This window comes from Phocoena phocoena, chromosome 7 (genome assembly GCF_963924675.1).
Source record: "Phocoena phocoena chromosome 7, mPhoPho1.1, whole genome shotgun sequence".
Lineage (NCBI taxonomy): Eukaryota > Metazoa > Chordata > Mammalia > Artiodactyla > Phocoenidae > Phocoena > Phocoena phocoena.
In genome coordinates, this window is record NC_089225.1 from 100,814,436 (window position 1) to 100,839,830 (window position 25,395).

At 36.2% G+C, this 25,395-nt stretch overlaps 1 pseudogene; it reads right to left on the reverse strand.

Annotated features, from left to right (window-relative positions):
* Window positions 1-17,248: 17,248 nt before the first annotated feature.
* On the reverse strand, window positions 17,249-17,958 carry LOC136126000 (proteasome subunit alpha type-2 pseudogene; annotated as a pseudogene).
* Window positions 17,959-25,395: the final 7,437 nt, after the last annotated feature.

The following is a 25,395-nucleotide window of genomic DNA, read 5'->3' on the forward strand; positions in this document are numbered from 1 at the left end:
TAGGCATAGATGGAACTTACCTCAACATAGTAAAGGTCATATATGACAAACCCACAGCCAACATCGTTCTCAATGGTGGAAAACTGAAACCATTTCCACTAAGATCAGGAGCACGACAAGGTTGCCCACTCTCACTACTATTATTCAACATAGTTCTGGGAGCTTTAGCCACAACAATCAGAGAAGAAAAAGAAATAAAAGGAATCCAAATTGGAAAAGAAGAAGTAAAGCTGCCACTGTTTGCAGATGACATGATACTATAAATAGAGAATCCTAAAGATGCTACCAGAAAACTACTAGAGTTAATCAATGAAATTGGTAAAGTAGCAGGATACAAACTTAATGCACAGAAATCTCTGGCATTCCTATACACTAATGATGAAAAATCTGAAAGAGAAATTAAGGAAACATTCTCATTTACCATTGCAACAAAAATAATATGATACATAGGAATAAACCTACCTTAGGAGACAAAAGACCTGTATGCAGAAAATTATAAGACACTGATGAAAAAAATTAAAGATGATACAAACAGATGGAGAGATATACCATGTTCTTGGATTGGAAGAATCAACATTGTGAAAATGACTATACTACCCAAAGCAATCTACAGATTCAATGCAATCCCTATCAAAATACCACTGGCATTTTTCACAGAAAAAGAACAAAAAAATTCACAATTTGTATGGAAACACAAAAAACCCTGAATAGCCAAAGCAATCTTGAGAACGAAAAAGGGAGCTGGAGGAATCAGTCTCCCTGACTTCAGACTATACTACAAAGCTACAGTAATCAAGACAGTATGGTACTGGCACAAAAAACGAAGTATAGATCAATGGAGCAGGATAGAAAGCCCAGAGATAAACCCACACACATATGGTCACCTTATTTTTGATGAAGGAGGCAAGAATATACAATGGAGAAAAGACAGTCTCTTCAATAAGTGGTGCTGGGAAAACTGGACACCTACATGTAAAAGAATGAAATTAGAACACTCCCTAACACCGTACACAAAAATAAACTCAAAATGGATTAAAGACCTAAATGTAAGGCCAGACAGTATAAAACTCTTAGAGGAAAACATAGGCAGAACCCTCTATGACATAAATCACAGCAAGATCCTTTTTGACCCACTTACTAGAGAAATGGATATAAAAACAAAAATAAACAAATGGGACCTAATGAAACTTAAGATATTTTGCACAGCAAAGGAAACCATAAACAAGATGAAAAGACAACCCTCAGAATGGGAGAAAATATTTGCAAACAAAGCAACTGACAAAGGATTAATCTCCCAAATTTACAAGCAGCTCATGCAGCTTAACATCAAAAAAACAAACAACCCAATCCAAAAATGGGCAGAAGACCTAAATAGACATTTCTCCAAAAAAGATACACAGATTGCCAACATACACATGTAAGGATGCTCAACATCACTAATCATTAGAGAAATGCAAATCAAAACTACAATGAGGTATCACCTCACACAAGTTGGAATGGCCATCATCAAAAAAAATCTACAAATGATAAATGCTGGAGAGGGTGTGGAGAAAAGGGAACCCTCTTGCGCTGTTGGTGGGAATGTAAATTGACACAGCCACTATGGAGAACAGTATGAAGACTCCTTAAAAAAACTAAAAATAGAACTACCATATGACCCAGCAATCCCACTACTGGGCATATACCCTGAGAAAACCATAATTTAAAAGGGCTCATGTACCACAATGTTCATTGCAGCTCTCTTTGTAATAGCTAGGACATGGAAACAACCTAAGTGTCCATCAACAAATGAATGGATAAAGAAGATGTGGCACATATATAAAATGGAATATTACTCAGCCATGAAACGAAATGAAATTGAGTTATTTGTAGTGAGGTGAATGGACCTAGAGACTGTCATACAGAGTGAAGTAAGTCATAAAGAGAAAAACAAATACCATATGCTAACAAATATATATGGAATGTAAAAAAAAAAAATTTGTTCTGAAGAACCTAGGGGTAGGACAGGACTAAAGACGCAGACATCGAGAATGGACTTGAGGACATGGGGAGGGGGAAGGGTAAACTGGGATGAAGTGAGAGAATGGCATGGACATATATACACTACCAAATGTAAAATAGATAGCTAGTGGGAAGCAGCTGCATAGCACACGGAGATCAGCTCGGTGCTTTGTGTCCACCTAGAGTGGTGGAATAGGGAGGGTGGGAGGAAGACGCAAGAGGGAGGAGATATGGGGATATATGTATATGTACAGCTGATTTATTTGGTTATACAGCAGAAACTAACACACCATTTTAAAGCAATTATACTCCAATAAAGATGTTAAAAATAAATAAATAAATAAAAATTAAAGGTACTAAATGCAGAGTATAATTTCCATAGCTAAAAAATGTCATTAGTACCAGTTATTAGTTCATCTATTTTAGTAAAATGATTCTCCTTAGAAACTGATTTTCCTTCGTTAAACATGCTGAACCCAAATAAAATTGAGGGCTTATAATTACCAGAAGGAAAGATCAACTGCATTGATACTGTTCCATAGGCTGTCCTTTTCATTTCTTCCCTGTGAATCATATGAACTTTAGTGAGATCTCACACCCATGTTTTTCATTAAGGAACAGGTAATGCATTTAGCTTTCTTTTTATGACTCAGTCTAGAGAACACTATGATCTGGCCCCTGGGGTTTTGAAATAAACAAACTACTCCCTCATCAATATTGAGATAACCTCAGAGAAGCTGAGAGATAGGTTTTACTCAGCATAGGAAAAAACCAGTACATTTCACAAATACATATATATATATATAAATATATACAGCACGGTGATAGAAGTTGTCTGCCAAGGTGTGTGACACAACACCCACCTGGGCTTGCAGGTCAGGAGGGTAATTCTCTCTGACACAGCAGCTTCCAGGGTCAACTCTGAGAGGGAAGCTAAGTACTGATTTATCACCTGCATTGGGAGTACTGATTCCCACTGCTCTTCCGATTCAGGCAGTAAATCACCTATACGTTTTGTACCCACATTATCATTTGAGGCACAATTTGATTCTAACTACAAAGGGAGCAATACTTGGGACTCGGTGGGGGTGAGGGGCCGGGATCTGTCTCCTTCATTGGTGGGGCAACATATGTATAGCCCCCCATCCCCATAACCAACTATATACCTTCCTTTTATTTCACAGTCTTGCTTTTCCTGAAATATTCTCAGCATAGCCTTCCCTGTTGAGTTAACACATTACTCTTTTTTTTAAATAGCTTTATTGAGGTACAATTGATATACAAAAAACTGCGTATGTTTAATGTATACAACTTGATGAGTTTAAACATATGCATACACCTGTGAGACCATCACTCCGATTAAGGTAATAAACATATCCCTCAAATTCAAAAGACTCCTCCTGCCCCTCTGTGGTTTTTTTCTTTGTTATTTTGTGTGTGTGTGTGGTAAATACACTTAACATGAGATCTACCCTCTTAACAAAAGTTTTAAGTGCACAATACAGTGTTGTTAACTTTAGGCAACATATTATTATAAAAATATTGTTGAAAAGGAGCTACATTTGCACAGTGTGCTCAAGGAGAAAGACTGTTTATCCTGCTCTTCCCCAGCAGTGCTTCTTGTCATTAACAGATTTTAAATGGTCACTAAATAATGTCATCACTGTCCTAAAGAAAGAGAAACTATAGGATGTATTCTTTAAAATGACTTTGTATGGACTCTTGGAACAAACTGAGATCTAAGCTATATGGACCCAAAGTCTTATCCTCTCCCAGATGTTATTTCTTACCTCCAAATGACATTCATTCAGATGAAGAAGGCAGGGTTTTTTGTTCATTACAAACAAGTACAAATACTGTTAGAAAACATGTCCCAATCTATTCTTAGCACTTTTGAAGTCTCTCAATTTCATAAAATCTAACACACATTGTTTCTACTCTTTCCTGGTCATTCAACCAAATTTTCTCTAAGGTCTCTTCCTCTCCAACACAGGAAATGGAGATTGACTCAGTCTGCACACACATACAAAGCTAATGTCTTTATCATCCTGACTACAATACAAGAACCAATTTAAGTCATCTACGTCTCAGACTCCTGCCTCTGTGTTTTGAATCCAGCCACCTTGTCCTCTTAGGAATGGCTTTATTATCCCACCTCAGCAACTAGCCCTTCTCCCTGGTAGAGGGGCATTAAGATATGACAGGGGAGGAAATTATTGTTTTGATGCAGAAGCTAAATCCAGGAAAGAGTGGGGTAATTGTCAGGTAACTTGAGGTGGGTAACAATTGAAAGGGAGTGGATTTTTGACTCAGTTGTAAAACTTGACCTCAATTATGGGAAAATTTCAAATCAGTTCCAAGCACAAAGTTAGTTTACTTGGATTGTGTTAGAGGCAGAAAAGGGGATGTGAAAGATAGAGAAAGTTTAAAGGAGGACAAGTATGTAAGAAAGGAAAATGAGGAGAAAGAGGCTGAACCATCCAATTAATGTTTAATGATAACTCATGGTGCTGCCCATGAGTCACTTAATATATTGTTGACCGAAGATGTATTTAGATACCTCCCTACCTATTTAAAAAGAACATAAGGTACTTTGGATTCATCATGAGACGTTTTGCGTGGATATGATGAACAAAGATGAGTTATGACTCAGTGACTAACTAGAGGAAATGAGTCATAGGATGGAGTATGTAGCTGTTTGAGCTTCTGCACCAAAATCAGCCAATATGACATTCAGTTTGTAAACTTACTGAACACTATTACTATTGTTAATATATTCATTTATCAACATAACATGCATTTCTTGATCCTGTAACTTGAGATCCAACTTTATAATTGTTTTCTCTCAAGAGCCAAGAGATTTTTACTTTCTTTTTTTTCCAAGTAAACATCTGCATTGATCATGGAATTTATTCAAATTACAGGAAACTCATAAATACAATGAAATAATTATGCTCTCTTCCTGTGGGGCATAACAATTCATATGTATTAAAAAGAAGCCAATCATGGCAGCTGTGTCACAGCCGCATCATAAAATATACAACCTCAGGGTCTAGAAAATGATTCATAATTTATCCAATGAAATACAAAATACCAAATTTTTCATGTTAAAGGAAAAGATGGTCTTAAATTTCTGTTGCATTTGGTTCTCTTATATTCATCCAAACACTTGGATTCATATTCATAATGAATAAACATCTCTTTTTAAAGCAAAGTGAGACCCTGAAGATAAAACATATTTTCTTTTTTTCCAGCGTTACTGAAGTATAATTGACAAATAGAATTGTACATAAAGTGTACAACTTGAGGAATTGATAAATGTGTATTATGTATCGATAGCCATAATCAAGTTAACACAACCACCCCTGCACAAAGCTATGCTGTGTGTGCTTGTGTGTGTGTGTGTGTGTGTGTGTGTGTGTATATGTATGGTGAGAATGTTTAAGATCTACTCTCTTAGCAAATTTCAAGTATACAGTACAGTATTATTAACAACAGTAACCACGCTGTACATTAGATCTCCAGAACTTATTCATAACTGGAAGTCTGTACCCTTTGACCAACATCTCCCCACTTCCCCTCCCCCACCTCTGACCACCACCATTCTACTCTGATTTATGAGCTTGACCTTTTTTTAAGATTCCATATATGAATATGATCATATAGTATTTTTCTTTCTCCATCTGGTTGATTTCACTTATAATGTCCTCCAGGTTTATACATGTTGTCACAAATAGCAGATTTGCTTTTTTTCTGGCTAAATAATATTTCATTGTATATAATTATACCACATTTTCTTTATCCATTCATCTGTCAAGACAATGAGGTTATTTCCATATCTTGGCTATGTGAATAATGCTGCAACGAGCACAGAAGTGCATGTTTTCTTCAGATATAAACTCAGAAGTGAGTTTGCTGGATCTTATGGTTGTTATATTTTTTATCTCTTGAGGAACCTCTGTACTGTTTTCCATTATTGTTGCACCAGTTTACATTCCCATCAACAGTGCACAAGGGTTCCCTTTTCTCTACATCCTCGACAACACTTGCTTATTTCTTGGTTTTTTGATAACAGCCATCCTAGCAGGTGTGAGGTGATGTCTCATTGTGGTTTTGATTTGTACTTCCCTAACGATTAGTGATGTTGAGCACATTGTTATGTATGTGTTGGCCATTTTTATGTCTTCTTTTGAGCAATGTCTATTCAGGTTATTTGCTAATTTGGATTACTTGGGGGTTTTGTTTGTTTGTTTGTTTTGCTATTGAGTTTGAGTGCCTTATACATTTTGGATATTAACCCCTTAACAGATGTATGGTTTGCAAATATTTTCTGCTATTCTATAGGTTGTCTTTAAATTTTGTTGATTGTTTCCTTTGCTGTGCAGAAGATTTTAAGTTTGATATAGCCTCACTTTATTTTTGCTTTTGCTGCATATGTCAAGGTTTTCTTCTGGGATTTTTATGGTTTCAGTCTTACATTTAAGTCTTTAATTCATTATGAGTTAATTTTTGTGAGTGGTATAAGATAGGGGTCCAGTTTCATTCTTCAGCATATGGCTGTCCAGTTTTCCTAACACCATTTATTGCAGAGACTGTCCTTTTCCCATTGTGTGTTCTTGGAGCTCTTGTCAAAGATTAGTTGACCATGTATGGGGTTTTATTTCCGGGCTCTCTATTCTGTTCCATTGACCTATGTGTCTGTTTTTAATCCTGGTACCATACTATTTTAATTACTATAGCTTTGTAATATAGTTTGAAATCAGGAAGTGTGATGCCTCCAGCTTTGTTCCTCTTTCTCAAGATTACTTTGGCTATCCAGGGTCTTTGTGGTTCCATATGAGTTTTAGAACTATTTTTTCTATTTCTATGAAAAATACCATTGGGATTTTGATAGGGATTTCATGAAATCTCTAGATTGCTTTGGGTAGTATGGATATTTTAACAATATTAATTCTTCCAACCATGAATGCAGGAAATTTTTCCCCTTATTTTTGTCTTTTCCAATTTCTTTTATCCATGTTATACTTTCCAGTGTACAGGTTTTTCACTTCCTTTGTTAAATTTATTCTTAAGTATTTCATTCTTTTTGATGATATTAAAGAGGTTGTTTTCTTAATTTCTCTTTCAGATAACTCATTGTTAGAATATATAAATACAACTGGTTTTATATATTTACTTTGTATCCTGCAACTTTAGTGAATTTGTTTATTAGTTCTAACAGTTTTTTGGTGGACTCTTTGGGGTTTTCTATATATAAGATCATGTCATCTGCAAACAGAGACAGTTTCACTTCTTCCTTTCCTATTTGGATGCTTTTTATTTCTTTGCCTTGCCTAATTGCTCTAGCTAGGACTTACAACACTGTGTGAGTAAATGTGGTGAGAGTGGGCACCTTTGTCTTGTTCCTGATCTTAGAGGAAATGTTTTCAACTTTTCACTGTTGAGTGAGCTTTTCATATGTGGACTTTATTATGTTGAGGTACATTCCTTCTATACCTAATTTGTTGAATTTCTATCATGAAAAGATGTTGAATTTTGTCAAATGCTTTTTCTGCATCTATTGAAATGATCATATGATTTTTGCCTTTTATACTGTTAATATGATATATTATCAAATTTATTGATTTGTTTATATAGAATCATCCCTGTATCCCAAGCCCAAATCCCACTTGATTATGGTGTTGAATCGTTTCAACATGCTATTGAATCTGTTTTCTAATATTTTGTAAAGTGTTTTGAATTTATGTTCATCAAAGATATTGCCTGTAATTTTCTCTGCTTGTAACATCCTTATCTGGCTTTGTTATGATGTTAATGCCAGCCTCATAAAATGAGTTAGGAAGTTTTCCCTCCCCTTCAGTTTTGGGAAGTTCAAGAAGGATTGGTGTTACTTCTTCTTTAAATTTTTAGCAAAATTCACCCAGGAAGCCATCTGATCCTGGGCTTTTCTTTGTTTGGAGACCTTTAATTACTGATTCGATCTTACTAGTAATTGGTCTTTTCAGATTTTCTATTTCTTATGGTTCACTCTTGGTAGGTTGTATGTTTCTAGGAATTTTTCCATTTCTTCTAGGTTATCCAATTTGTTGGTGTGTAATTGTTCATAGCAGTCTCTTATGATCCTTTGTATTTCTGTGATATCAGTTGTAATATCTCCTCTTTCACTTCTAATTTTATTTATTTGAGTCATCTCTCCTTTTTTCTTAGTCAGTTTAGCTACAGGTTTGTCAATTTTATTTTTAAAAAAAAACAGCACTTAGTTTCACTGATCTTTTCTGCTGTTTCTCTAGTCTGTATTTCATTTATTTCTGCTCTGATCTTTATTATTTCCTTCCTTCTGCTAATTTTGGGCTTAGTGTATTCTTCTTTTTCTAGTTCCTCAAGATGTAAATGTAGGTTGTTTATCTGAGATCTTTATTTTCTCTTAATGTAAGCCTTTTTCACTATAAACTTCCCTCTTATAACTGCTTTTGCTGTGTTTCATAAGTTTTGGTATGTTGTGTTTCCATTTTTCTTTTTTTAAGATACTTTTTGATTTTCCTTTTGACTTATTCTTGACTCTTTGTTCAGAAGGGTGCTATTTTATTCCACATATCTGTGAATTTTCCAGTTCTCCTCCTGATTTCTAGTTTTATGCAATTGTGATCAGAAAACATACTTGATATTTCAATCTTCTTAAATTTGTTAAATCTTGTTTTGTGACCTAAAATATGGTCTATCCTGGAGAATGTTCTCTGTGTGTTCAAGAAGAATGTATATCAATGTTACTGTTGAATGGAATGTTCTTTAATGTCTGCTAGGTCCATTTGGTCTAAGTGTCATTTAAGACCAGTGTTTCCTTACTAAATGTCTGTCTAGATGATCTATCCATTGTTGACAGTAGGGTATTTAAGTTCCCTACTATTATTGCATCACTGTCTATTTTTATCTTCAGATTTGTTAGCATTTGCTTAATACATTTGGGTACTCTAATGTTTGGTGCATATGTATTTACAATTTTTGTATCCTGTTGTGCAATTGACACCTCTGTCATTATGTAATAACCTGTTTTGTCTTTTGTTACAACTTTTTATTTAAAGGCTATTTTTCCAATGTAAGTATAGCTACCCCTACTCTCTTTTAGTTTCCATTTACATGGAATATATTTTTCCATCCATTCACTTTCACCCAATGTCTGTTCTTAAAGGTGAAGTGAGTCTTGTAGGAAACATATAGTTGGGTCCTTTTTAAATCCATTCAGCCATTCTCTGTGTTTTGACTGGATAAATAATTTATTTACATTTAAAGTAATTATTGATAGGTAAGGACTTACTAGAGTCATCTTGTTATTATCCTTGTCTTGTTATTTGTCTTCTTGGCTTCAATATGCAACATCATATATTGAATATATACACATTTATTTAAAATATTTGATCAATCATCATTACCTAAAGGTGTTGGCAGGATGTACAAATTACTTTTGATAGGTAGAAAATCAAATAGCTGCTCAAGATTTTTATTTTCCATTCCTGATCTCCATGGCTTGACATCTCCTGAGAAATGTAACCTCATCTGGTGTAGAAAAAAAAAATGATAATGACCCAAAGATTCACTAATTTAAATCAGGAATTGGCAAATTGGCATTTCTATAAGTGATCAGATAGTAAATATCTTAAGTTTAGTGGATTTTACAGCCTCTGTCACAACTTCTCTGCTGTGTAACACAAAAGTAGCCATAGACTGTATTTAAAAGAATGGAGCTTGCTGTGTTCCAATAAAACTTTATCTACAAAAACATGTGGTAAGTCAAATATGGCCCACAGACATAGTTTTTCTGACCCTTATCTAAATTATCACAGGTGATTTTACATGTCCTACTCTTCATTAATCAGGTAGTAATGAGAAAATGAAAAAGATAAAACAGTAAAATTTAGTCATGAGAATAATCCATAGGACTTTAGTTCTCAGAGAATAACATGACAAACATCTTTTCCTCCATATTTAACTGATAGTAATGTCTTGAACTAGTGGATGGTTCAAAGTATACTTTGGCAAGATAACCAACAGCAAATAGGACTCGCTAATGTAAGAGAGGAATCAATGATGAGTCCAAACTTCTCAGCATAAGTAAATGGTGATGCCATTTATTAAAATAAGAAAGACTATGTAGGAATATACTTGTGGCTGGGGTTAGAATTAAAATTCTAGATTGGAATGTTGATTTTGAAATGTCTATAAAACATCAAAGTAGAACTGCCAGGTAGGCTGTTGAATGTACTCAGAGAAGAGGTTTTTGACTAAAAAGATAAATTTGGGAGTCATCAACTCATAGATGGCATTTAAAGCCATAGAAATGGATGAAATTAGGCAGAGGATGTAAAAAGAGAAAGCAAGACAAGGAAAGATCTTGATATACTTTCTGAATCATCCAAGAGAGAACTAATCACATTCAGCATAGTTAACTAGTTAACTAGTGCTGAGAGGATTTTTTTTAATTAATATTCTTCAAAGGAACATAATAGAATCAAGAGTTTCTATAACACATTCTTCACAATGTCCAGGATATAATACAAAATTTCTCAACATATAAATAAATAGAAAAACATGGCCCATTCTCAAGAGAAAAGACAATATAATATACATTTTTTTCAATACATTTGAACCTTTCTCCAAGAACTGTCTTGGCGTACATGTTCATCTAAACAAAATTTGGGAAATGCTTATAATTGTGATTAGTGTAATATATTTAATATAGCTTTTTTTTTTGTTTTTTAGTCACACGGTGCGGTATGCAGGATCTTAGTTCCCCAACCAGGGAGTGAACCCATGCCCCCTGCAGTATAAATGCAGAGCCCTAACCACTGGATCACCAGGGAATTCCCATAATATAACATTTTTTAATAAACTGATTTTCTTATACACATCACCTATTTTTTTCTACTCAAAGGGATAATACTAGCCTTCACAGCATGAAGAAAAGCTGCTGATTTCAAATAATCTCTGCAATTCAGACTTGCACTGCATTTTTATTTCTATCTATATAACATACTCAATGCACTCCCTCTTGTGGTGTTACCTGCCCAGAGATATAGGTAAATTCCCTGCAGTTTAATAATGTGAAGAGAACAAAAAAGAGTAGATACTTTCTGTCATCTGCTCAAACATTTTATCCTTCACATGTACAAGACCACTCCCTATTTTTAGGAAGGTAATAGGAAAAGGAAAAGGGAATAATAGGTGAGAGAAGAACAAGAGTGCTCAAGACAATGAATTTATTGCAAACAGCCATTCCATTTTCTGGAGAATGGGCAAAGAGGTGGAGTAGTTCTACTTTCAGTATGGTTGAGTGGCTCCTATCAGACCAACCCTCCAGTAAATAACAGCTACAAACTCTGGACAAGGTATAAAACAATTAACTGAAGGTACTGAAGGGTGAACAGAAGCAGGCAGAAAATGGAGTGGAGTCAATATTTATAAAAAGAGAATGGCACTAGGTAAAATTTTAGTTTTATAACTTTCTGATGGATGGGAGTCTTTTTTTTTTTTTTTTGATGGATGGGAGTCTTAAGGATAAAAGAACTAAATTGAAATTTGAGCTGCCACCTACTGCAGGAGAGACAAAAATTTTCTATTTCAGTACAGCCAAGTGACCAGCCTGATTTTTTTTTTTTAATTAATATTCTTCAAAGGAACATAATAGAATCAAGAGTTTCTATAACACATTCTTCACAATGTCCAGGATATAATACAAAATTTCTCAACATATAAATAAATAGAAAAACATGGCCCATTCTCAAGAGAAAAGACAATATAATATAGACCAGTCCTGAGATGACTCTGATGTTGACATTAGCAGATTAGGATTTTAAAGCAGCTACTATAATTATGCCCAAGGATGTAAAGGAAAATATTCTCATAGTGTGTGAAAATTAGGACATCTCAGCAGGAAAAATAAAAACTATAAAGGAATCAAATATAATTTCTTCACCTAGAACATGCTATATATGAAATTAAAGTGTTACCAGATGAGCTTAACATCAGAGTGGAGACGATAGAGGAAAGATCAGCCAACTGGAAACTAGATCAGTGGACGTGATCCCATCTAAAGACAAGTAGAGGGACTTCCCTGATGGTCCAGTGGTAAGGAATCTGCCTTCCAATGCAGGGGACACGGGTTCAATCCCTGGTCAGGGAACTAAGATCCCACATGCTGTGGGGCAACTACTGAGTTTGCACACCTCAATGAGAGAGCCTACTTGCCACAAACTACAGAGCCCACTCACACTGTAGCCTGCGTGCCACAACAAAGAGACCATGTGCCACAACTAAGACCCAACACAGCCAAAAAAATTTAAATAAGTAAATAAAATAAATAAATATTTTTTAAAAATAAAGACAAGTAGAAAAGAAGATTGAAAATATGAAAGGAACAGAGCCTCAGGGACTTGCGGGACAATATCAAAAGGCCTACTATATGTGTAATTGGAGTCCCAGAATGAGTGAAGAGAAAGTATGGGGGTAGAAAAAATTTTTGAAAAAATTTTCAATTTCAATAGGTGAATTGTTTTCAAATTTGGTTAAAGTAATAAATTTACAGTGAACACCAAGCAGAATTAATGCAAAAAGAACTACTCCTATACCCATCATAGTCAATCTGGTGAAAACCAAAGAGAAAATCTTAACAGTAGACAAAGAAAAATAACACATTACACACAAAGGAAAAAGAATCACTGACTTCTCATCAGAAACAATGATTTTTAAAGTGCTGAAATGTTTTTATAAACAGTGAATGCAAAATTGTATCTCCAGCAAAATTATCCCTCAAAAATCAAGATCAAATACGGACATTTTCAAATAAGAGAAAACTAAGATTTCATGGCCTGCAGACCTACACTGCCAAAAATGGTAAAGTTCTTCAGGCTGAAGGGAATGGAAACCTAAATCTTCAGGAAGAAATGAAGATTATTAAAATTGAAAAATATATGCAAATATGTAAGAGATTATTTTTCTCTTAAAGTTAAAAATATTGACTATTTAAAGACCCACATTGATCCAAATATTTGAAGATAGACGGGATTTTTCACTTTTCATCTAAATGTTATCAAGCTTAGATCTTACAAGGTCATCACATTTGTCCTGGCATGAAACTGACATTTGAATATAATAGTTATTATTCTCTGAAATTAAATATATGTTTTCTATCAACATTTACTTGTCACATTCATTCTATTTGCATTTTTTTCTCCCCTTTATAGAGAAATGTGTTTGGAGCTAATAAGCTTAGCAAGCTTCTAGCCTAATAGGATTATTCTCAGAACATCTCTTTTGAAAGGGAGACATTTCCTAATGGACTTTCTTTCAAAGAGATTTCTGAGTTGTGAGTCAATGATAAATAATGAACACACTCCTGTGTAGTTAGAACTCCTAGGTCCCAGAATATGTACTTTATACATTGACTCTACTGACATTAAAGTTAAAATAAAGATCAAAACATGTTCAGATAAGGGTAAAATTCTTAGAGGAAAACAATAAAATTTATACCCCCTGGAAAAGAATTATAATGTAAAATTCCTCCAAAAAGCAAAGTGTAATTTAAAAATTAACTTAAAAATGCATTCAAATGCTGGTGGACAGAAGAAGGAAATTATGTACTATTTAAAATCTTGAGCAAAACTATCCAAAATAAAGTCATCAAAATCATATTATATTCAGAATCTTTTCCTAGTTTCTAGAGGTAAACAAAAAAAAAAAAATGTTTTCCCAGTTCTTGCATTTGCCTGCTGGACATTTGTTCTGGGTGCGCTGACAATGCCTCAGTATCTATGTATCAGCAGTTAAAGTCATCTTCTGTCTTGAAACATTTTCTCTCCTAACTTCTCACTCCCTAGTATCACCATTGTCATTGTCTCTGAAGTTCCAAACTTAAAAATGAGGCTTGGTTTCCTCTTACCTCTCATAAAAGGACTGACCATGCCCTGACTATTTTTTAATTGCTAAGTTTCTCTAAACTAACCTTTTATTTCCCTTGCCCCTGCCTCCAATCTAATTCAGGCTACCGAATATGTCACTTTTCACCAAGAAACCTGGATTTGGGGATAAAGAATACAGAGGTAAAAAAGATATTGTCCGGGCCTTAAATTAACTGGTATGTATTGAGCATTTAAATTAATTCATCTAATCTTACTACAACTCTATGAGGGAAACATTATTATTATCCCAACTTTAGAGAAGACTAATATAGAGAGAAATTAAGTAACTTGTCCAGGTAACGCATCTATGTACAGTAGGCCTAGACTGAAGTCAAGTCAAAGTATAAGTCTTAACCAATACAAGTGTTGCCTTCCAGGGTCAGGTACTCAGGTCATAAGGTAACCTGACGGCATCACCATGCCTTTACTCCAGGACAAGTCCTCTCCAATCAATTAAGTTCAATGTGCCAAAACACGGTAGTCATAGAAACTTGTTCCATGGATCAATACCTGTTTTTTTCTGTTATACTCTCCTTCACCCTCAGCTTTAGAGGAAAGATAAAGATGGAATCTATCTAGCTAATTGGCAATATTTTCTTGTGTAGGGGGACCAATCTATCCTATATCCCAGTGGGTTCATCTTCTGCTGGGTTGGCCTTAATTATTTATCGCTTCCCTGCTCTCAGTCGCTAAGGTCACTCCTATCCAGAGGAAGAAGCATAAGATGCAAACAAATTTTTTAAACTTTTTATGTTATCTTGGAGTATAGTTGATTAACAATGTTGTGATAGTTTCAGGTGTACAGCAAAGTGATTCAGTTATACGTATACATGTATCTATTCTTTTTCCATTTAGGTTGTTACATAATATTGAGCAGAGTACAGTATAGGTCCTTGTTGGTTATCCATTTTAAATAAGATGCAAAAATTTTAAAGCAGCTGGAGTTTAAGTGTCCCTGCCAGACCTGGAAGAAGATAAAAGAACCGTTGCTACTGAAAACGCCAGTACCACCAATAGAAAGCTATTCTTCCATGATCCTGAAGATACAGAAAGAGAAGAGCTGGAGAGGGAGAGGAGAATTTATGGAGCTGCCGAGGCTGCTTCCATAACTGGAAATTTTTCCATTGCCTTTTGGGATGAACTTTCTTAGTATGAAATCCATCTTCAATTGTGCACAAGGCCTCTGGTGGAGGAACTCTCTTCCCCTCTAAATCTGTTTATCCTATTAGCACAGATTAGGAAGAGGGTCCCAGAGACTGGGCTAGGATAGCCTGGAGGCCAAGGAGGACCTGCTCCATATGGGAGCCCAGGAGCAGAACGTTTTGTCCAACCATCTATTCATCATCTCCACAACCAGTGTCTGCAAGCAGCTTTCAGCCAGAGCCACGGCTTAAGGGGCCATACTCTTGGGAGAAACTGGCAGGATCTGAGCTTTTAGCCTGTCAAAATCCATACTGGCTGGCACAAGAACAGAGATTCCTTTTAAAATTGAACATGTCAGCCAAATTAATCCTATTAAACTCTAAATGACCCTTCATTGAGGAAAGCACGTTAAGAAGATTGTTGCTATATTACAATTCCTTCTCTACCATAGAAATCTTCTTAGGAAAAGAGAATTTTTTGAAATGTCATAGAATGTCAGAGGTAGAGGTAATCCTGAAAGACTATAGACTGCCTTAGTAATCATCCCATGCAACCATTTTATTTTACAAATGCTTGGCATAAGGAGAAAGAAAATTCATCAAAGTATGTGAATCACCTAAGGTTTTTTCCTTAATTGAAACATAAAATATATATAATATATTATATCTATAATTTGGTTTATGAAATAAAATAATAAATTCTGATGATTTTTAGTCCCTTAAAATAAATCTCAGTATACTCTTATCCAAAGCCTCTTCTAAGGATAACTTGAAATACCACTCCTGTGTTGATGCAAATGTCTACTCTGGCCAGACTGATCTTCTCTCCACCATTAGAATAAGCCTTACAAAGCATTTCTTTCTGAGCTCTAACCCACTCGATATATTTTCACAGGTTGAGTCCACTGTCTTCGCCCCTGTATTACTATACATATCTTGACTTCTTTCTTCCCTGTGGACTTAATTCTAGGTTGAACTTTTAACATGGTAGAAAGTTCTCAAACTGCAAGTTTGGGGCTTCCAGTGTCAATCAGACTTTAGGAAAAACAAGCAAAGTCCAGCATGAGATACACTATTGCCAACTATCACTAACAGTAACATTACAGCTAATAGGTAGAGAGTGCTTAGTAAGTGTGAGACAACTTAGTAAGCGAATTACCTCATTATCATGGCACCTGATTTTATCTGGAGGTTGGTGATATTAAACTCTCCATATTTCCTACAAAGAAAGAGGCTCAGGGACTTCCCTGGTGGCACAGTGGTTAAGAATCTGCCTGCCAATGCAGGGGACAAGGGTTCGAGCCCTGGTCTGGGAAGATCCCACATGCCGCGGAGCAACTTAGTGCGTGTGCCACAACTACTGAGCCTGTGCTCTAGAGCCCACGAGCCACAACTACTGAGCCTACATGCCACAACTACTGAAGCCCACACACCTAGAGCCTGTGCTCCACAATAAGAGAAGTCACCACAATGAGAAGCCTGGGCACCGCAACGAAGAGTAGCCCCTGCTCGTCGCAACTAGAGAAAGCCTACGTGCAGCAACAAAGACCCAATACAGTCAAAAATTAATAATTAATTATCAATTAATTTTTAAAAAAGAAAGAGACTCAGAATTAGGAAATTCTCCCAAGGTCACATAATTAGAAATAGTAGAACCAAAATTTTAATCCTAGCAGTCTCATATCAGAGTCCTCTCTCTTAACTACTATGCAAATAACCCTGCCTATAAACCTATGATGGACCATAGTGAGAGACAAAGCTGGAAAATAATTTGTGATTATATTTATTGGGAGGCTTCAAATTTTGTGCTACAGGGCACAAAAGAGGGGCACCTAACCCAGCCTGGGGGGAGTTCCAGGAAAATTTCATAAATGCGTTTCCTTCAGAGCTGAGTTTTGAACAAAAAGTAGGAGTCACACACTATGGCAGAGGCGTTCTCTAATCAGTGGGAAGACCATTGAGGAAAGAATGGAGGTATAAAAGGGTGTGGGGCACTTTTTTTAAACAATTTATTATGATTTATGTTTCATTTTAAAAATGTCAGTCCATTAAACTATGTAGAAATAAGTATGAAAAAGTTGACAAGACAAAGTATAATTCAGATATGTTTAAGTAGATAGATTGTCTGAAATTCTGGATTTTTCAGTCACTTTATTATTATGCTAGGGCAGCTAAGTAATCCTTAACTTCAGCTGGAGTAAGACGTGTAAACCTGGCTTCACTGAAGATTCCAACTTCTATGTAATCTTCTGTCCTTTGCCCTTCCAAACTTTCCTCTAGGATTAATTTGACTGTATGAGTGGCATCTTCAAGTTCCAGATCTTGGTTATGTCTTTTCTCAAGGAAAGATTTCCCATTCACATAGTTCTTTCCCATTGATGTGACTTTCCAGGCAAAGTAAGGTCCAGATGGATCTGACTGAAATAAATATGGTCATCCCTCATTCCATCCACAAATAGTTAAAAAAAAAAAACCTCCAAGTGGAGGCACACCACCTGACTGGGTGTATTCTTGCATCACAGAAGTTAAGCTCTGTACTAGCAGAGTTGTGAGAATGGTTTCTCAGTAAACAAGATAGATTGCTGAAGTAGTTTTCCAGCTCTGTGCACCGGCACTCTGAGATCTGGACTTATGTCACCGTACACCAAACCTCTATGCTTGGTCATCACGTCCACTTTGTGCACACTTCACTCATCTTACAGAATGGAGTTCTGTTTCTTCCCAGTGGCTGATACCACACCATTTGCATCTATAATTCCCAGTCAAGCGGCTCCTCCAGCTACAGCAGACAAAGCATATTCAATCTGGACAAGTTTTAGATACAGGCTGAATGCGGTCAGCGAAAAGCTATAAATGTGCCTCACCATCTTTACCTGGAGATCCCTTTTTTGTCGTTTATAGCAGCTTTATTCATAATTGCCAAAAACTAGAAACAACTCACATGCCCACTCATCAGTGAGGAAAGCAGAGTGAGTTCACTGATTGCTGAGTAGGCAGTTGGTGGGTATCAAAGGATAACATTAAAAACTCCCAAACCAGATAGTGAAGAGTAAATAATAAAACAGAGGAATGGAGGCCTTTCAAAAAGATAACAGTGCAAAAGTAACTACTAGAAAAGTAAAACCTTCCTAAATACCAAAAGGAAAATAAAATTAAAGAAAAAAAAACACATCACGTAAAGAAACATGGAAAACAGTACAGTACATAGAAAATAATTTGAAAAAGTTAAGACCAAACACAAAAACCCATCAATAAATGGACTTAACTCACCTATTAAAAGAAATAAATCTCAATTATAGTCACAGAGCAAGATCTAACTTTATGCTGTATTCAAGGGACACATGTAAAACAAAGCGATTCAGAGGTTTAAATGAAATGAGCAAAAATATACTAGGAAAATATAAATAATAAGAAAGCAAGTTTTCAGATTCTGATGTCTCAAATAAATAGAATTTAAGCCAAAATTCATTAAAGATAACCAAGGTCCATATAAATACTGCTTTAAAATTCACAAAAAAGATCAAACATCTCTGAGCATCAAAGCACTAAATAAGGTCGAAGCTAGTTTTATTAAGCAAAACCATAGGAGATGCAAAGAGAAAAGGAAACATACTAATAATAGGAGATTTCCACTCTCAGTACAAGATAAATCAATAGACAATAAATAAATGTATAGAAGACCTAAATAACATATTTAATAAGATAGCTCTTACAGACCTATACTGAACTTTAACCCTGATAATAGAAAGCATATTTTCTTCTCAGGAGCACATAGTCTATTTACAAAAGTGATCAAATATTAGGTCACAGGGGAAACAATAGTAAGTTGCATAAGACAGAAAAATAACTCTCTGATGACAATGCAATAAGACCAGTAATTATTAATAAAGTATTTTTTAAAAAGCTGAAAGACCCTTCCTCCTGGAAATTTGAAAGCTGCTATTTAACTGGCACAGGCCAGAGGAGACTAAGGAGATATGACAACTAAATGTAATGTGATTCCCTGGATTGGCTCTTGGAACAGAAAAAACATTAATGGAAAACTGAAAAATCCAAATACAGTCTGGAGTATAGTTCCCAGTATAGTGTACCAATATTGGTTCTCGGTTTTGACAAATGTACCATGATAACCTAAGATATTAACAACAGGGGAAATTGGTTGAAGACTATATGGGAACTCTGTATTATCTTTGCAACAGTTCTGTAAATATGAAATCATTCCAAAACAAAAAGTTTGTTTTAAAATTTTTCAATTGAAAAACACTGCTATCAAATAGCTATTAAGTACAAAGAGCTTTATAACCAAAATAACAGAACTTCTAAAAATTATTATATTATTTTTGACTCAGATATTTATTATTCTCTAAGCCATGACCAATGGGCCTACTTATCATTCATAAAACCTCCAAAAATCTATTAAACTTTCTAATGTCTGTACACTGAAATCAGTATTACAAGCCATATTATTAAAGAATTATGATAGCAAAACTGAGTGCTTGAGAGATTTTGACATAGAGCCTAATATATAGGTAAGAGAAGCCAAAAGACTCACCGTTCCTCATTAATCTTTATAAATGGTTGAAACACTACAATTCAGAATCTGTGGGATAAATTTAAATCTGTTAAGAGAGGAAAATTCAAAGACTTAAATACTTTATCAATACAAGAAAATATTTTTTTAAAGCTAAACTCCCAACTCATAAAAGCCAAAACAATAAAAAAATAAAAAACCCACCACCACTACAACAAAAAATAAACCATGGGCTTCCCTGGTGGTGCAGTGGTTAAGAATCCGCCTGCCAATGCAGGGGATACAGGTTCAAGCCCTGCTCTGGGAAGATCCCACATGCCACAGAGTGACTAAGCCCATGAACCACAACTACTGAGCCCATGAGCCACAACTACTGAAGCCTGCACATCTAGAGCCTGTGCTCCGCAACAAGAGAAGCCACTGCAATGAGAAGCCTGCGCACCACAACAAAGAGTAGCCCTTGCTCGCCACAACTAGAGAAAACCTACGCACTGCAACAAAGTTCCAACACAGCCAAAAATAAATAAAATAAAATAAATAAATTTTTTAAAAGCTTTAAAATAAACCAAAATATAAGATAAGGAAATAAATAATAACTATAAAAACAGAAATTAATGAGGGAGATGACAGAAAAGCAGCATATCTAATTAGTAAGACAAAATATTAATTTTTAAACAGTAACAAAATGAATAGAACACTAACTTAATTGTAGGAGAAGGCACAAATACACAAAATTAATGCATTGGGGGAAATAATCATTGACATAGAAGACTTTTAAAATAAGATTAATTTGCAGACCTCTATACAAATACATTTGAAAAATTAGATGAAATGGATAATTATGTAGGAAAATAGTTTTCCAAAACTGACTCATTAGATAGAGAGTTCAAAGAGATATATTGCTGTAGAAGAAATATAGAAAGTTTATAAATTGCTTGTATAAATTAAAATAAAAAGAACCAAAAAAAACTTTTGAAAAATTAAAAAGGTGAATTCTAGACTCCCCACCTATTCTGAAGTTCTTCATTTTGATTCATTTTATTTTTTTCCTGGTACTCTCTTCTGCCATCTCCCTCCATATTTTTCAGCTTGAATACTGGTTCAGAAAGAATTTTCTCATCTAAATTTCTCTTTTTTGGCTTCAATTCATATGAGAAGACCTTCCAGTAACTTCATCAATAATGTAATTTCAGTTGATTGGTCTTACATCTCATCCCAAATGGCAAATATAACTTTCATATGCCCTTCTGAAAAACTTATTGTTGCTTAAAATATTAATTTGTTAAAGGCTAGAAAAAATTCAAATTCCAAACAAGAGACTTGGCTTTACATTTGAAATAGGTCTCTTCCCAATTGGACTTGATCAATGTCTTACGAACTGTCTTTGAATTCAAACCTGTCATGTTTCCCTCTGAACTCCTCCTAGAGGTACCATCTGATCTCTCCCCTCAGAAGCATTTCTCCTTCTCATAAACTGTCACTTGAGTGAGTAAACAAGTTTCTTTTTGGCATTTCCTCACTTTTGCCATCATTGTGATACTGGGTGTTTTTCTCTGAATTCCATCAGCCCTAGTGGAAATCACTGGCATGAACGATCAAAACCATTTATGTGGTTCACAATGAATTAAAGTAATTCTTATTTTAATGGGAATAATAAAGTACTGAATGACCTTTGTTATCAAATGATAAAAAATATTGTTATTCTTTGATTACTCTTTGATTATTCTTTCTTTTGAGTTTGATTATTTTTTTGTTGAGCCAGACTCTTAAGAAATAATGTTGGGGCTTCCCTGGTGGCGCAGTGGTTGAGAGTCTGCCTGCCGATGCAGGGGACACAGGTTCGTGCCCCGGTCTGGGAAGATCCCACATGCTGCGGAGTGGCTGGGCCCGTGAGCCATGGCCGCTAAGCCTGCGCATCCGGAGCCTGTGCTCCGCAATGGGAGAGGCCACAACAGTGAGAGGCCCACGTACCGTAAACAAAACAAAACAAAACAAAACAAGAAATAATGTTAATTGGACGGGTGCTATTTTTTCATTTATATGTTTCATGCTGTCAGCAGAACTTAAAATTTTAAAGAAAATCAAGCTTTTCTTCTAGAGGAGTTATAATGAATGTACAGATAACTCTGTATAAGATTTAGTTGAGACTGTGTCTTTTTAGTTGCAAAGAGGAAAATACAATTATTTATCATTTTTTCTTAAATATTCTCAATAGAATAAAAATTTAAAGATGCTAGAAAGTGTCCTGGTTTTATCTTTCACTCCCCTCTGCTATCTCTCTTCAATTTCCTTCTTTCTGTGACTTCTCTTTTCTTTTAGAGCTTAAGACAAATTTTGTTTTTCATCATTATCTTGGGTTAAGTTCTGTTGGGAAAGAAATGAGAAGCATAGGAGTTGATAAACATAAAAATTCAATTCAAATAAAACTGGCTTTTGCATTTTTCAGTCTTCAAATAAGAGTCACAGTTAGGTTTGAGAGGGGTGTTCATTCTGCTGCAGTATTGATACCCACTTCTTATTCAGTAAGTATATCCTGTGTGCCAACCACTGGGAAGGGGTGTTGCTGGACTCTGGGGATAAAATGGTGAGAAAAACAAGACAGAAACCTGACCTCACAAAGTATAGAATCAAGTCAGAAGGTTAATTAAATAATCATGTAAATTAATGTAAGTTTGGAGCATGCTAGAAAGGAAAGGTAGGTGTCATGATGAGCACATATTACAGGGAGATCTTCCATCAGGGTCAGATGAGGCTTCCCTGAGGAAATGGCATTGTGGCTGAGAGTTGAAGATGGGTGGTAACCAGGCATGGGGTAGAGGATAAGCAGAGTATTCGGGTAGGGGAATGGACTGTACAAACCTTCTGTTTTCTGCAGAAGGTTGGTGTAATAGGAGCCATAAGAAGTGCTTCATAATATAACGTCACAGTAATGCATCAGTCATTTTGAGGGAAAAAATAGAAAAATGGGTCACAGTACTTAGCACAGAATAAGTACTAAATAAACTTGGGCTTCTATTATTATCATTTTCCATTTCAACAGGCCAACTCCCACCTCCCTCCACAGCTGCAGCTCTCCCTGCCTGCTTCCAAACAGCTTCCGAGGATGACAGAACTGTACTCAGCCCCCAGGCGAGAACCCCTTGCGATGCGTATTCTAAATTCTGTAACATAGCAGAAGTCTTCCTTGAATACATAAAGTTCATGTATTGTTCATTTAGCAAATACGTGTTAAGCAAGTATGTGATGAACAATAAAGACAGCTAACATTTGCTGAGGATGTACTCTTGTGCCAGGGATATCTTATGAGTTGTGAGCTCTTCAGAACAATTTTATGAGGCAGGAACTTTTGTGGCCATCATTTAGCAATGGAGGACAGAGAGGTTAAACAATTTCTCCAGGGCCACATACCTAGAAAGTGGCAAGGCTGGACTTCTAATGCAAGAAATCTGTCTCCAGGATGTAAGAGCTCCATACTGCCTCTTTGAAGACAGACAAGTCATTTGCTCACCTAGAGCTTACAACCTACTTGGAAAGAGGCAGGGAGGTGGTGGAAATTCAATAAACAAGTAATTGAATAGGCTGGATAATTGCCATTTGTGATTAGTCTTACAAAGCAATTAAATTGAGTGATGTGATGAATAGGGATTAAGGGTGGGCAGGGGAACACTGATTTAGAAAGAGTATTCAGAGATGACTTCTTGAGGAAGGGGCCTTAGAACTGATACTTAAAAGATGGAAAACAGACAGCTCTGTGAAAAGGGGAAAGATTCCCAGCAGAGGAAATAGCAGGTGCAAAGATCTTAAGGTAGGTCAAGATTGGTGCATGGGAGGACTAAAGGAAGCCAGAGCAAGAAGATGAAAGAGGAGGGAGATAAACCAGATCATGTAAGACCCTGCTGCCATGATGGGAGGTTTGAATGTCACCTGAAAAACAATGGGAAGCCAGTGGACATTTTAAAACAAGAACCAGGGTAAAAAGATCTGGTTAATATTTTTAGAGTTTCACATTAACCTTCACAGTGGAGAATAGATTATAAGAGTCAAGAATGAAAGAAGAGGGCTTCTCTGGTGGTGCAGTCGTTAAGAATCTGCCTGCCAATGCAGGGGACATGGGTTTGAGCCCTGGTCCGGGAAGATCCCACATGCCGCGGAGCAACTAAGCCCGTGCACCACAACTACTAAGCTTGAGCTCTAGAGCCCAGGAGCCACAACTACTGAGCCCACGTGCCACAACTACTGAAGCCCGCGTGCCTAGAGTCCGTGCTCTGCAACAAGAGAAGACACCACAATGAAAAGCCCGCGCACCACAATGAAGAGTAGCCCCCGCTCACGGCAAGTAGAGAAGCCTGCGCGCAGCAATGAATACCCAACGTAGCCAAAACTAAATAATAAATAAATTTTTTTTTAAAAATGAAAGAAGAGAGACCAATTCAGAGCTACTGCTGTCAACCCATTGAGAAGCGGCAATGGTTTACATTAGAGTATTGACATTGGACATGGAGAGATGGAAATAAAGATATAAATTTAAAGTCTTACTCATGAACTGGATGTAGAGAATGAGGCCAGGGAAACCAAAGATGACTCTTAGACATTTTGGCTTAAATAACTACAAATGGTGGTCCCTCCTAAGGGAGACAAGCAAAGAGCAATTTGGGAACAAAAGTCATGAGTTCCACTTTGAATATGAAGACTCAAATACCAATCAGATCTTCAAGTAAAGGTGTAAAGCACAAAGTTGTATATGCAGTTGGACCCTAGGGCTAGAGAAAGAAATGTAAGAGTCATCGACATGTATGGTCTACAAAGCCATAGAGATCCCCCAAGAGGGTAAAGAAGAGAAGAAGGCTTAGACCATAGTTCCTCGGTATCACTGGCTAGTTCACCATCCCTTTCTGGGTCTCAGATTCCCTACCAGTTCAATGGAAGCAAAGCAATAATGATACATCCTGTCTCAGGCTGAAGGAATTCCTTTTATTCATTCTTGATCATTCCTCTACATTGCTGGCGAGTATGGAGATATTTTTATTCTTTTCCCTAACAGGTTCTCAAATAGGTTGAAAGATTGATGAGGGCTTTGGAGCAAAACAAAGAATTATTCTTAGAACACAGTTCAATTTTCCTTCCACTGAATGTGGCCTGCAGATAAAGCTCCAGAAAAGTCCTTATTCATTTTCCTTTCAGAATGTTTATGATAATGGAGCCAGGGATGTTATTAACTTCTTTATGTAAACCTGATGAACCTGAGTGACATTCCATGGCTCTAAGGAGTAAAGAGGCACAAACCTCTGTATTTAAACCACATAATCATACCTGAAAACTCAGTTTCAGCACCAAGATTTACAAGGACCAAGCAGATGCTTTTGTCAGTCAATCAACAAGTATTTACTGTGTGCCCTTAGGGTGCCTGGTAGTGGATGAGACTGTTTTTGCGAGCGAGCAAGTGGGTTCTCTGCTTTGAAAACAGAAATTTAATCTCTTTTTCGTCCAAGCATTTCCCTTCAGCTTTTCCAATATGCCCTTTTTTGTGAATGACTAACAGAATAGCTCCTGCAAAGGCAGCCTGCAAATCCCAGGCAGAGGCCCCGAGAGGAAAGATGACTCATCTGCACCTGACATCAAAGCCTCTGCTCCTTTCAGAGGAGTAGGAAGAGAATGGTAATGGCCTGGGTAAAATGACCGAGGTGCCCTCATGAGTCTGTGTGAGTTGTGACTGCTCACTCCTCCCCTGCCTGATGATGATTTCAACCCAAAGAAAGCTTAAGCTGTGAAAGCA